We start from the raw sequence: 13,381 nt of genomic DNA, 5'->3' as shown, positions 1-13,381 counted from the left end.
AATCAAAGAGCACAACTCATGTTTCACGCGTTGGTTCAAGCAGAAGCTTCTGTCGTACCCTTTACATGAGGATTCTTCCGCGGAAGAACAACTCATATTCGCCTTGTCACAGGGCGCCAAGCACAACCTGATGACCTATGAGGCGTACGATATCAACGGCTACACATTCTACACCGAGAACAAGGACATGAAGAGCGATGGTTATCAGAACTCCGGGGTAACGATGGAATCCTACACCGGTAACAAAAAGGACAGATACTACGGAAGGATCGAGGAGATCTGGGAGCTGAGCTACGCTGGAGAGAAGGTCCCGATGTTCCGTGTCAGATGGGCCAAGAGCGTCCTAAAAGAAGACCGGTATTTCACCACCATGGTTATACCCGAAGCCAAATCCAAGACCGCGGGCGCAAACGTCACCGCGAAAAATGAGCCATGGGTACTGGCTTCCCAAGTGGACCAATGCTTCTTCATTACCGACCCGTCAAAGCCCAGTCGTGTTGTCGTGAGGAGAGGCAAAAGGAAGATCATCGGAATGGATGGAGTAGCCAATGAGCAAGACTTCGACAAGTACGGCGACCCGAAGATCGAACATGACGACGACGATGAAGTAGCAGCACACACCACAAGAAGAAGCAGGACCACCCTACCTAAAGGACGTCCGTTCCACAGAAGAACTCCATTTGCGAAAAAGAAGGGCAAGAAGATTGTGAACAGATAGCTAGCTAAGATCGATTGTATTTAAATCGTAGTCTTCATTTCTCGATTGTATTTCATGGGCACTTTTTGATATCATGAATATTTTTAAATTTCACGGGCACTTTTTGAATTCATGAGGACACTCGATCTCGATCCCCCTCCACCGCCGCCGACGAGCACCCGGCCCCCCGCACCCTCCCCCGCTCCACCGCCGCCAACGGGCACCCCCCGCACCCTCCCCCGCTCCACCGCCGCCGCCGATGATATTTTCAAGTAACAAATTTGAACATATTTTTTAAAAAATTATTACTGTTTTTATAAAAAAAAATATTACTGTTATGATTTAAATAAGTTTGAACATATTTAAACACAAATAAATATCAAACAACATTTAAAAATGCAAAAAAAATATTATGAAGCCTAGGAATCAAACCCAAGACCTCCTGGTGTGTGCTGCGTGCTGACCAGTCAGGCTAGTGGGCAAGTTCTGATGTGGATTGGGTTAGGTGCAATATAACATGTGCTCGAACTGTAATAAAAAAACATTCTAATGGCGCACCGCTGCGGGGTGCGCCATTGCTATCTAAAAAATTTTCTAATGGCGCACCGAGGTGTGGTGCGCCATTAATAAAAAAACATTCTAATGGCGCACCGCTGTGGGATGCGCCATTGTTATCTAAAAAAAAGATTTCTAATGGCGCACCGAGGTGTGGTGCATCATTAGTAAGCTTCCCCCTAGCTATCCTCCCTCTCCCTCGCCAGATCCCCTTCGACCCTCTCTCCCTCGCCACCAGATCCACCCGCGCGCTGCCCCGACCCACGACGCCGCCGCCCCGACCCTCACCGGACTCCACCCCCGCCGCCCCCGCGCCCCCGCGCCCCCACCCCCGCCGCCCCCGCGCCCCCACCCCCGCCGCCCCCGTGCCCCCGATTCCATCTCTCCCTCTCGGTCCCTCCATCCTTCAGGCCTCCGCCACCGCCGGCCGCCAAGGCACCAACCACCTCCTCGGAGGCAGAGCCTCGGAGGCAGCGCCGCCTTGCCAACCACGATGCCGGCCACCTGCTCCTCACCAACCCCCGTCAACAAGAGGAGCATCTGGTGCCCCCACCCTCGAGTTCGTCGATGACGCCGTCCTCCAGCCGCTGTCGCGGTCCTCCCGCCCAGGTACCTCTCCTCCTTCCTCCTTCCTCCCTCTCCTGTGTTCCTAGGTTCCTAGGTTCCTAGGTTCAGATAGACAGTAATGACTGTGTTCCTAGGTTTAGACAGAAAGACAATGGAGAATGGAGATTCCATGCTAGTAATTCGTTCCTTTTCTTCTAAAATTGACAAATTTATCAGTCTCTGTTCCCTGGGTAATGATGAATGGATTCGTGATGGCCACAGATAAACACCTGCAACGCCTTCTACTGTGACTACTTCACCCCCTAACTCCACCTGTAATGTCTGAATTTTGTTACTGATGATGATAACAATAAAGTTTGTGCACTGTAAATTAACATATGGAAGTAATCTGTTAATCTAAATTTTGTTACTGATGATGACAGGAGATTTGTGCACTGTAGTTTGTTAATCTGGACAGCTTAGTAGCTAATGCATTCAGTTAACCAAAGTTTAGTTCTTGTGTACTGTTATTTGTTAATCTGTTACTCCATTTGTTACTGAGTTTTTCTCTTGGGGTTTAGTAGTGAGTACATGCATGGTCCAGCATTCAGTTGGAGTATTGCCTAGGTTCAATTAGGTTCAGTAGTGCTACTACATTTAATATCGTTGCTCCTGTGCTATACTTTGGCAGCCTGGAGTATTATTTCCAAATTGGAGTAGTAGTGACCATGTAGTGTAGTGCTGTGTACTGTAGTTCCCGCTCTTCTCAAATTGGGGTATGTAGTGTAGTGTACTTCCCTCCTCAAATTACTTGCAAGCATATTGTAACTATTTTCACTCTGTCCTGAAGGTTTTTGACTACACAATCTGTGGTGACCCACACTCTGTTGGTTCACATTCATTGAGTTCGCTCGTGAAGGTATTATATGTTCACATGGTACATTTATGTTTTTCAGCAGCTAATTGATGGTTTGATACATGATACATTTCATGCACAGGGTGCTAGAGCTGCACTTAACTTGCTAAAATCATCCCCTTGTTCTTACTGGTTATAGAAATTCATTGCTTGTCCTATGTTTTCTGTCAGGGTATTGTTCAGGAAGCTTGCTTGAGTTTGTGTCCTTTAATTTGTAAATCTGCAGTTCTAGCCACATTTAGGATAAGTTGTTGTATATACTGTCATAAAGTTCAGCAAGAATAGGGCATCAACAGTGCTACTCTAGTATCTAGTTGGGGAGGGACAAATGGACAGGGCATCACTGTAACTGTACTGCACAACAAACTATTAGTCTTAGGATTAACACTCCTCATATGAGATGAGAGGATTTTTTTAAATGGCTTCTTGCAGTTTTGAAAATTCAGTTTATTCGGTTACTAAAAATTCAGTTAATTTAGTTAGGGAAACAAATTTCAGAACTTTTGTTTGTTGTAACACATTGATGTGCTTTGTAAAACTTGTTCATGTACTAAACTACTAATGCCTTGTGATGTTCTGAATTACTTGTGATCCCTCTGAATTACTTGTGATCACATTGAGAAAGGGTACACCACTAGGGCGGAGGCCGAATCTAGATACGTCCGCTATCTAGCGGGAGAGAGGAGGGAGCGTTGGAGGAACCGGATGAAGACCAGTTTGATCGCGATGATGCTCATCGTGATGACCGCAGCTCTCTTCTATGTGATGGTAGTTTAGATGATTGATATTGACTTGTAATGTGAAGACAAACTCGATACTCGCGGTCTCGAGACTTGTAATGTTTTATCTTTGTTCGGTCTTTTGAATTCGGAGACTAATGTGATGAATTGTATTCGGAGACTAATCTTTTATTGTATTCGATGAATCTGCTGTTGTTGTGTGCTACTGTCTATATTCTGTCAAATAATATATTTTGTAACCTATGTAAAAATCAGAAAAGTAAAAAAAACAAATATTCATACTAATAGCGCATCACCACAAGGTGCGCCATTAGTATGCCAAAAGATACTAATGGCGCATCAAGACAGAGTGCGCCATTAGTATGCCAAAGGATACTAATGGCGCATCAAGACAGAGTGCGCCATTAGTGTGCCAAAGCACATGGTTAAATATGGGCCCTGGAAGGCACATTAATGGCGAATGGTGTTATATACTAATGGCGCATCAATGATGCGCCATTAGTAAAAATTACGAGTGGCGTGCTACTAATGGCGCACCAGTGATGCGCCATTAGTAGGCAAAACTGGTGCGCCATTAGTAGGCCTTTTCCTAGTAGTGGATGATGCGCCGCCACCAGTCCGCCATGGTGACGCCAGGCAGGGGTCCAGCAGGGGCGCCCGCGTCAAGGAGAAGAAGGCCGACGACGACGATGGCGGCAACTTCAGCCAGTTTTTCCTTTAGATTAGTTTATGTATATGTGCTATGTAATGAAAATCCGCGAACTTCGCCGAAATGTGCCGAAATTTATCGTGGTTGGCTGAAATTTATCGTGTTTGGCCGAAATTTATCGTGTTTGGCCGAAATTTATCGTATTTAAGCCGAATTTCGCCGAACTTTTTTTATTTTAAAACATGCCTGGGGCGGCCCTGGGGCCGGCGGCTGGGGACCAACTCGCTCCCAGGCCCAATTTTTGCGCCGGCTCACCCCCAGGCGGCGATTTTAGGCGCACCCTGGGGGGCCAACGGCTGGAGATGCCCTTAGATGTGAGAAGAACGGACAAGATCAAGTTGCTAGCATCTTTACATGTTCCCCCTTGGAACATTTGCATCTTACCCCAAGAAAGCAGCATGTTTTTTGCAAAAATTGCCCAAGTCCACGTGGCAGAGAACAGATCGACATGCGCCCGGAACAGAATCAAACAGATTAGCATGTGCAAGCAGTGTATTCTCAGTGTAGGATAGTACGTGATGACAGAAATCAACCCAAAGCTGATAATGCATGTAGAATAGCGGTGGAATAGGTGTGGTTCCAGCTACACAAAGATATTTCGTTCAGTTTTGGGACAATGGGCAGAACCCTTTCATTCATTCATAATCTCATCATTACAAACAATCTCCTGATAACATCAGGTACAGTATTATACAAGCAGGACCTAGCATCATCTTCACCAGATTTTGCCAAAACATGGGCTGCCTCATTAGTACAGCGATTTACATGCTTGATGCTCTAATATTAATATCTCGAGTTTACAAATGAATTTCTGTTCACTCCATTTTTTATGCCTTGCCTATCATGAATTCATTGAACCGAAAAAATGGACTACGACAAAAAATAGACAAGAAAAGTTTTTTGTTTAGGCATTTCCGCAAAATAACAGACGCATAATCATCATGAACACCATGAGAACCACTTGGTCTTCGACTTCTTGAGATGCAGCAGGACTGCGCAACTCAACATTGGCACGGGCGAAAGGAGCATCTGCCGCCGAAGGCGCATGACTCGCTGGAGAGAAAGCTCATGCATAACCTGGACTTGAAGATGCTCTCAGGTCCCATAGCCTTCCCGAGCTCCCCCTCGCCGCCTAGGTCCAGGTTGTTCACCTTCTTCGTAACAGCCTGCTCATGTCTGTGGAAACGACAGTGGTAATTAAATCGGCAGTTGTTGGTGCTGCACAATTAAAGAAAAAGAAGATCCACCGCGAGGAAAATGAGAGAAAATTATGCAGCTGTTGCAAGTAAGTGCAGATAGCAAAATTTTGTTGTAGATACAAAAGGTTGTTGTTCACAATATGACATCCTTTCAGAGAAAGATCTGCAGTTCTAATTGAACATGATATTTATGATTGCAGAATATTAATCTGAAAAACCTGTTGCATGCCTTTTTCAATTTTGCTTTCTGCCTGAGCAAAACTCCTTTGTGCACTTGTACATAGTTCCTTCCTGAGTTTCTTTTTCCAAATACATTCGTCACATGATAGGAGCCACTAGTTCTGATTTCGCTGCATAGCCGTCAATCATAATTTTGCATCTAATTTATTTGCCCTACAAGTCACCATTAGCATGTGCACTGGACACCAACAAACCACAAAGCTAAGAATGTAAGCTTAACTATCCTGGCAATTAGCTATAACAAGCATCTGAAGCTACATGTAGCCGCACCATAAAAATTTGAAATGGCAAGAACTTGGACAGCAGTACAACCCTACTGGCACATACATAAGCAACAACGTAGCAGTGAACAACTGAACATGTACTGAGTTCAGCTTGCCAAGTATGAAATTATTGTTACTCCCCCTCCACATCATCGTTCTTTTATTCAGAATAACAGTGTTGACATCTTATTAATTCATAATATTTGTTAAATGACAGCAAAGTCACTGTATCTTTTCACCTAAGGAGCCCAGTTATTTGCGCCCATACTATTTTCAAATCCAGAAAATGTTTTGACCGAAGAATGCATGATCGATTCTGGTTGTTCCCAACAATTGTTGGTGTGGAAGCTTATGCACCTTTCAAATCTCAGTCTTACATATCACTAGTGAAGCAAAATAATAAATAAATCTTTGGCTTAACTAACTGGAATGAAAAATAATAATATAATGGCATCTGCTAATTGAGTCTATGTGCAACCCCCTAATGATTGGCCAGGGAAGAATTTGTGCCAAGCTATCAACAAATGCTTATGTACCAAGCGTCAGATCTTAAGGATGAGACTGTTAGAGGACAACAAAATTCTTGCGATAATGCTTAGACAGGTACTCAGCCTGCTTGATACTATTTAATAGATGTGATACTAGTTACTAGATGTCATGAAATTGTGTAATAGCATAGCGATGCATATAAAAATTGATAAAGGGCCTTTAAAATTTTCTAACTCGAGTTGCTCGGAACTGAGAATAGCTTCAGTTGTCTTTCAGTTTTAAATTTTTTGCCACATCAAGCCTAGAAGTTGTGATACTCTAGCCCCTGCCTAATACTAACCCATGACTCGTTGAAGGAATTTGTCAAACAAAGAAGCGCATTCTTGCATGCCTATATATGCTCAAACTTCTGCACAATCTTTCATGGCATGCTTCCGCTCATTAAGGGCTACATTTCTTTGCAGCCTGTGACGACAACAACTCACAGAACAATCTTATTCCGAAAACTAGATCTTTGCATGAACACTACAAGATTAGAGGATAAACTAACCAGATAGAGCTCGGATCCTCCCATATGTGCTGCACTTCCTGATGAACGGGCTGCCGCCGTATTACAACTATTGGTTGGGCGATAACCCTCAATGCACATATCACCACAGTTGGAGGAGGCAGATCGAGCTCCGACCGCTGCAACCGGCACTGACAAATTGCCTTCTACCGATAGATCGAGCTCAGCTGCTGGTGATGATTGGACATGACCCATGGTAGGCGGACGCACAACTAGGATTTGCGCCATGGCACCCACTCCAGCGGCTCAGAGAGGAAACGTCCGAAGGAAACTGACTCCCCCAGCGCCGACACCCAATCCTAAACCAAAAGCAAAATCAAGAAGTCGAATAACATAAATTGGTCCAGAAGCCAACGAAGAAAGCTGCTTCTTACCTGCTCCTCGCCGCGTAGAGTCTCCGGTTCCAGCGGCGGTGGGGAGAGATTTGTGTCGCCTCCCATCGTACTGTCGAGCGTGGATCTCATCTGAGCAACGGGTTCGGCACACAAGGTGGAGCTGAATAGGTTGTGTGTAGTCGGGGCTAGCGAGCGTTGATGGGGCATGGCGTCATGGTGGCCGGCGGCGGTGGGAAAAAGCCCTATGGTACCCGGCGGCGGCGGGGGGACGAGCAGGATTCTGTTCGAGGCGCACAGGACGACGGGATACGCAGTAGTCGCTCATTTACGGCAAAACACAGGGTGCCCTATGCATATTTTCCAGTGGGGAAGAGGTTGATCAATCCTGTCCCTATAGTCCAGATCTAACGTCCGAGATGTACGGGATCACCGTATCATCTGATGAGCCGTATCATCAGATATCCACCCAGTTGACAAACTCATGACAGCAGTAACACACTCATATAAATATATCATGTTTCACACATAATAATAGAAATCGCGTGTTTCATAACATTGAACAAGATGGCGTAAAGATTAACTCAAAGTGCCATGTCTCCAATCCTTAAACAAATAAACTGAAAGTGTCAGTGCCTTCCATCGAACAAGGTGGCTTAAAGAATAAACTCAAAGTGTCATGTCTCTTATCCTTAAACAAATAAACGAAAATTACGAGTGCCTTCAATTGATTATGAATACTTCATCTTTATGCCCGGTTCCTACATAACAAATTATAAACAACTCATCAGACAATTGTAAAGAGAGAACCCAAAAAATAATTAAAATAATGTAAAACTTACTTTTCATTCTCAGCGCACGTTTGCCGTCTATGGCCCTCTTTCTTACAAATGCCACAAAGAGGACCGGGTTTTTTCTCAGAAAATGATTTTGGTCTTCCATTTTTTTGTAACATTTGGATCTTTCTTTGCCCGCCCTGTCGTGCTCTGTTTAGGGGCGCCCTTCGTGGAAACTTTCACGGGATCACCTATGACATCAACATGTTGTTCCGGCTGACGTGACTCCTCATGCACATTTCTTCTACTACCAACATCATCATTATCAGGGACTTTTTTCTTCGCTATTATATTCCGCAGACACTGCATCAACTCATCAAACACGAATGGATCATTTGAAGCAACATGAAAAGTTTCAGCTCATGTTATACTGAGTTGATTATAGCGAGCACGCTGCTCTGCCCCTGTCCAACCCCAGCCAAACATGTCACTCTTTCGCTGTGCAGGCAGCCCACCTCTCGCAACTTTCGACATCCTCTTAAGGATGCAACACTTAGGTATTTTAAATATTTTCAGATAAACCAACACATACAGAATGTGTTTGCAAGGCAATCCTTTCCGAAGCATTCGTCCACAACTGCAGTCTATCGTATTTTCAGAGTATTCAGCTCGATAATTCACGCTGAACTGAAATTTGCGGTTATTTCTCCATGTCACGATGAAGATGTGGCAGTCAACTCCCACTAGCGTCTCAAAAATCTCAAGCTCTCCCATCTTCTTCAGATCTTGTTGAAGAATATAAAAATTGGAATGAGTGAATACTTCGGCAGCATGCTTCTCAATATCCTTATATTCTGTGACTAATGGTGGCAATGACTGATTTGAAACACAGTCATCATGCGCCTCGTTCTCACGTAGTCGAACTATGCAATTCTCATAATGCACAACTAGGTCAACAATAGTTATACCGCCGTCCAGGTGAAGGTGAAGACAAGAGTTAAGGCTTTCACTCCTTTGATTACTGCGCATACCCAGAAAAAACCATTTGACAGATATGATGCTGCCCATAGACTCCTCTTCCTGTACATCCTGCTCAGCCACTCTTCTGTTTTATCAGTCTTCCATTTACGGACGAAAGCGTGCCATCTCGCCTCAAAGTTGGCTGGAGAGGTGGAGTAGTACAAGAGTGCCCTGAACTCATTTAGCGATTTGTAATTAAGGTGCTTCTGCATGTTTTTTTCCACGTGCCATGAGCAGAGACGGTGCAACACATCAACCAAAACCAACCGAACAGCTCGTATCATTGCAGCGTCTCCATCTGTGATGATTGACCTTGGCTTTTTCTAACAATTGGCCCTCAGGAATGTCTGGAGCAGCCACACGTACGTCGCTTCGGTCTCGTCGGACACAATGGCACAACCAAAAACTATGGTGCAACGGTGATTATTTACACCAACAAAGGGGATAAACGGCATACCATATCTGTTCATCTTATACGTGCTGTCGAACACAGTCACATCTCCATACAACTGATAGTCCCGCCGTGACTGTGCATCGCACCAGAACATGCTCTTCAAACGGCCCTCCTTATCGAGCACGTACTCAAAGAAAAAGTCTGGATCCTTCTCCTTTCTGCTCCTCATAATCCCGATTGTCGTGTTAGCATCACCCTTCACAATCAACTTCATTTTTTCTCGGCAACATAGGTTGTACACGTCTCGTCTCATAAACCCACACTTATCATATGAGCCATACCTGCTAATGAAGTTGTCGACAATTGACGGTGTCCTGGACTAGGGGGTACTCACCACGTCGTCTCCCGATCTATTAGATTGGGCCGAGGACCCCGTGGCCGTATACTCGTGGGCCAGTTCGGACAGCTGCCGCATACAAGGAAGATTCCACAAGACTTGACGATCAAGACAAGGACTTCTCCCCACCGGCGTATTCGGCTAGGACTCTTGTTATCCTAGGCCTCCGGTGCATTATATAAACTGAGGCCAGGCTAGTCGATAGATATACAATATATACAACAATCATACCATAGGCTAGCTTCTAGGGTTTAGCCTCTCTGATCTCGTGGTAGATCTACTCTTGTACTACCCATATCATCAATATTAATCAAGTAGGACGTAGGGTTTTACCTCCATCAAGAGGGCCCGAACCTGGGTAAAACATCGTGTTCCCTGCCTCCTGTTACCATCCGGCCTAGACGCACAGTTCGGGACCCACTACCCGAGATCCGCCGGTTTTGACACCGACATTGGTGCTTTCATTGAGAGTTCCGCTGTGTGATCGACAAAAGGATCGATGGCTCGCCTGCAGATCAACTGCGACTTCGGCATCTTTGTCACCAGCTCGACTGGTCACCTTGGTTCGACCAAGAATTGCGCCCCGTGTTCGGATCACCATGTCTGGACGAGGGCCTTCATCAAACATCAACTCCGATCTCTATCAAGATCACGGAGGAATCATCTATGGAGCTCGGGGGTTCAACGTCAACATTGCCCTCAAGCGACCGTGTTGTTTTTCTGGACAGCGAACTCGTATCTGCCACCACCACCTCCTCGAGTATCGCTTTGACGATCGCTTTGGTGGAATTGTGAGGAATTGAGTCTACAACAACCCTGGAAAATTCCGTCGAGTTCCGATGGAGGAATCTCTGGCAATCCACGATATACCGGAGCCATGTCAAATCTGGACGGGAATTTGGATGAGTTTAGGGCGTGGTGTCAAGCTTCTAGCTCGGACGTCCTTTGGAAGATCCAACCGTTGATCGGCTGCGGAATTCCTATATCTACTACCTCTCAAAATTTCGGCTCGATCCGACTGTCCAAACTCCGGGAACCTTCCGATTAGTGCATCACTTTTCGGATCTGTTTTCTGCGCGAAAACGAATCTGACCCGAGTTCATCTTTTTTATGAACGGGATTTCGGACATCCCTTCTGAAGGAAGTTTTGTATGGGGTATTGTGTTTTGTTCCCGAACACATCGCACTAACTTTAAGATCTTTTGAACATGATCTTCAACATCATGCTGGTGTCAAACTAGTCCGGCAATATTACTCCACGACTACCGATCTACGCTAGACACGGCGTCACTTTGTTGAGCCGAGCTCAACTTCTTTAGATCATCATCTCGGCAAGCCGAACAAGAGTCCGACATCGCGAAGGATAAATCATCACCAACATCGCCGCCCCACGGATTACACGGAGCGGGCATACCGGCATCGCCGCACAGTCGCTTCATCAAGCTGGCATCGACCACGTCACGACCTGCATCGACAGGGCTGCACTATTGCTTCTTCAAGCTGGTGTCCCTCACGCCGACCTACTTCGACTCATCGGTTGACATCGAGGCTTCGACATCTTGGCTGGACCGGGGGCTTCATCATCTCTTCATCAACCTACTCCGGACACTTCGGCGTCACTAGCCGACCAGCTCCGTCACGTTAGCTGGGCCGAGGGCTTTGCCTCGGCGAGTCAACCTTTACCAGCATTGCCATGCCGTCGTTTTATCGCCCATCAGGCAATGGGTGTGCGGAGCGGGTCCCAATTTTAGGAATCACCTTCCTTCGGATTGCTACAACAAATAAACCAGGTGCTATTAATCCCAGTATTTTTTGCTTGTTTGGGTTCATTTTTCCCAAGGAATTATTACTCTGGTTTGTCCGTCATATGTACACAGGTCTATCAAATGGTGGCCGCATTAACGACAGTCGCATGGTGGTTCAGTCAGTTTCCGTACATAGTCCGGCGAACGCCGCACTCGGAGCTCGGACCGACCTGCGAATTCAGGCTTTGCCACGCCTTTACCGCATCACGCCGACGCCCTGCATCGACATTGACTTCGGCGCCAGGCCATATTTCTTTTATTACTCACTTTGCATAAATTATTTATTATGCAACGATTTTTTTAATTATCATTATTACTATTATCTCCAGTTTGCACTATTTTTTGTGCACAGGAAAATGATCCGGGGACTTCGGCGTCACTCTGCCGGTCTGCATTGATCGTGCTATGTCACCACTTCGGCGTGTCAAGCTCTCCGCTCCGCCACCTCGGGACCGGCTTGAGGGATGGAACCTTGCCCCGCATCAAGCTCGGACCGCGTCATCAATACCGAACACATTAACCAGCTAAGTCGCTTTCATGCTCAAAGCTTTAATTTCTAACTTGTGTTCGGTTCGACCAAGCATTATACTTTTTTGGAAAAAAGTTGCTTCTAAAAAATTTCCTTGTTCAAACTTTGTTTGTGACGCATAAATTCAAATACCATGTTTACTTGGGGGCTTCCTTTATGAAGCTTTTCCTGTTGCATATGATTATACTTGTACGGCTTCGTTCCTTGTTCGTGTATTACGCCACAATATGCACCATATTGACTTAAGCGATTTGCAAGCTGGGTTGCCTCGCTCCTGTGTTTACCCCTACGTTCCCGATTGTTCGGCTAGGGAGTAAAGGGAGCACCTCTGCGATTGTCACGATCGGGTCACCCGAGCCGGACCTCAGACTGGGTGAAGCCGAAAGCTAGCGCTCTTATAGTTATTCAATGATGGTCGGCACACAACGGAACTCATGAGTACAAAAAATCTATTGCACAAGTCTCATAATAACAATGAGCACCGAAGAAAGGTATCGGTGGGGGTACTATTTTCTTCGAAGATGCTTCTTACTCTTCGCAGTAATATAGCATAAGTTCCCTGAGCGCGCTTTGTCTGTTACAGCCTTATGGCCTGATTGCCTGGTTATTGGAAACACCGTCGATATTCTCGACCGATGGAGTACATAACACTTTTCGGTCCTTAACCGAAGAGGGAGAAGCCGACGGTCGGTTAAGACGCGTTTAAAGTTCGGTTGAACATAGATATGATATAAGTACTTCGGTACATGCAATCATTCTTCTACCCAAGTCACTTGGGGGCTCTTAAGTTTATTTGAGCCGTTTTATAATAAGTGTTCTTCTTCTCAGTCGTTGCAAAGTTCTATTATTATTATTTATCACTCCTTTTTTCGACGCGAGTGTGCGGTCACTAGCCGGGGAGCCTAATTTCTCTCTCAAAGCCGCTAGAGTTTAGTTTGCTAAACTGGCCTAATGAGAAGTACTCCGCCCTCGGGATAGGAGGTTGAAGCCGTAGGCTGACCCGCTCGAAGTCTTGAGATAGGATGTGTCATGTTAAAGGACGACAGAAGCACTTCTTTTTTCTAAGACCAATTTTCGGATTGGCACCGAACACTTGATCTTGTTCGGACGTCATGTTTTTACTGACGTTTCTTGGTTTTCCAAGCTTTTTGGCACTTTTAAACTATTTGTGCTTTTCCAGCATTAGTCTCGCAGTGCAACGCCGGA

General features: G+C 45.6%; 1 long non-coding RNA gene across 2 annotated transcripts; it reads right to left on the bottom strand.

Moving 5' to 3' along the window:
• Nucleotides 1–4,769: 4,769 nt before the first annotated feature.
• Nucleotides 4,770–7,598, bottom strand: LOC123190592 (uncharacterized). Of its 2 annotated transcripts, XR_006496424.1 has the most exons (3): nt 7,297–7,591; nt 6,905–7,221; nt 4,770–5,339 (listed from the first exon to the last, which is right to left on the bottom strand). It is a non-coding gene; the product is annotated as an uncharacterized lncRNA (long non-coding RNA). The 2 variants fall into 2 exon arrangements; XR_006496423.1 differs by having other exon boundaries at nt 4,770–7,221; nt 7,297–7,598.
• Nucleotides 7,599–13,381: the final 5,783 nt, after the last annotated feature.

This window comes from Triticum aestivum, chromosome 2A, assembly GCF_018294505.1.
Source record: "Triticum aestivum cultivar Chinese Spring chromosome 2A, IWGSC CS RefSeq v2.1, whole genome shotgun sequence".
Lineage (NCBI taxonomy): Eukaryota > Viridiplantae > Streptophyta > Magnoliopsida > Poales > Poaceae > Triticum > Triticum aestivum.
Note: the sequence above shows the minus strand (reverse complement) of the source record. Positions and strands in the feature narration are given on the sequence as shown.